Source organism: Nanorana parkeri, unplaced genomic scaffold (genome assembly GCF_000935625.1).
Source record: "Nanorana parkeri isolate BGI_ZX_2015 unplaced genomic scaffold, ASM93562v1 scaffold10, whole genome shotgun sequence".
Taxonomy (NCBI): domain Eukaryota; kingdom Metazoa; phylum Chordata; class Amphibia; order Anura; family Dicroglossidae; genus Nanorana; species Nanorana parkeri.
Genome location: NW_017306278.1, coordinates 712,479 through 714,019, shown reverse-complemented (window position 1 = coordinate 714,019; position 1,541 = coordinate 712,479). Strand labels below are relative to the sequence as shown.

Sequence of the window (1,541 nt, the reverse complement as noted above, 5' to 3'; positions counted from 1 at the left end):
CATAATGATGTCACCTATACCTCCCGACATAATGATGTCACCTATACCTCCCGGCATAATGATGTCACCTATACCTCCCGGCATAATGATGTCACCTGTACCTCCCGACATAATGATGTCACCTATACCTCCCGACATAATGATGTCACCTATACCTCCCGACATAATGATGTCACCTATACCTCCCGGCATAATGATGTCACCTATACCTCCCGGCATAATGATGTCACCTATACCTCCCGGCATAATGATGTCACCTGTACCTCCCGGCATAATGATGTCACCTATACCTCCCGGCATAATGATGTCACCTATACCTCCCGGCATAATGATGTCACCTGTACCTCCCGACATAATGATGTCACCTATACCTCCCGGCATAATGATGTCACCTATACCTCCCGGCATAATGATGTCACCTATACCTCCCGGAAGCAGTGGAGTCCAAGTTAAGTTTGGGGAGCTGGTATAAAAGTTGACTTTGCCATGGAAGGTTCCCTTTAACTCTCTGCCTATTGATACGTCTTATAGCTCCTGTGTAATGTCACCCCGCCATGTTGCCTGCCAGTGACATTGCTGCATGAACTCTGTCTGCCGGTAATCCGGCCAGCATCAGATACACACAGAGATCAGGATAATCCTTTGCACCGAGGCGGTGAATCAGCCGCAGCTGATGGTGAATCAGCGTAAAGAGATTCCCGCCTTCCTTCTAACATTTACCCAACAAACTTCCAGCTCTGATCTCTTTATTTACCCATCAACATGGCGGATAACATTCCATCCGAGTGTATCTAAAACGCTCCGGGGGGAGATCTGATTACTCAGCGGCCCCATGGGGCCCGTCCTTCCCCGGGCCGGTACACTGGGATCAGTCAAGGAAAGACACAACTGGGTCATGTTTTTATCTTCAACTTAGAAAAACGTTGTTGACACTTGTACCTGCGTGGTCTGCCGGGCGTGCTTTAGTTTGCTGTAAATTCGTCCAAGTGGCAATAAAGTTTTTCAAAGTTGAAGAAAAAGTGTGTGACGGAGGTGCGTCTTTCTTTGCTTGAATACAATGTATCTAAAACATTATTGGATGGAGTGTGGATGGGATGTAACCCTCATCAGGTTCCCATTGCTGTCTTTGCCCTGACTAGGGAGACTCGCCCTCTCTATTAGTCCTGGCGGCCATTGCATCCTGGACAGGAAGTGACGGGGAATCAAAAACTTGACAGTTGTCACTGGAACAGAGAGTGATGAGAAAGCTTCTAATGGTGACAACTGTATGGACAGGGATTCCTTCTCTCACATCCTGTTGTGTCTCTGGTACAGGAAGTGAGGGGAAATCTCTCCAAAGGGGCACAGACGGCAAACAAGCCGAGGGTTTAACCCATTCCCTAATCTACCCGAAATTTAAGAACTTAAGCCAATTTTTAAGATGTTTATTTAGGGTTACAGACCGAGTATTGTGTGTTTGCTGGCGCACTGATTCATACTTCAGAGGGTCTCCAGTGAGGATAAGGCGCATACGCTAATTCCCAGTTCCAGCGGATGGTGTC

General features: G+C 47.5%; 1 protein-coding gene across 1 annotated transcript in view; it reads left to right on the top strand.

The window, feature by feature from the left end:
• Window positions 1-1,541, top strand: part of NAV2 (neuron navigator 2) — a 224,746-nt gene that overhangs the window by 181,022 nt on the left and 42,183 nt on the right. The window lies entirely within an intron of this gene.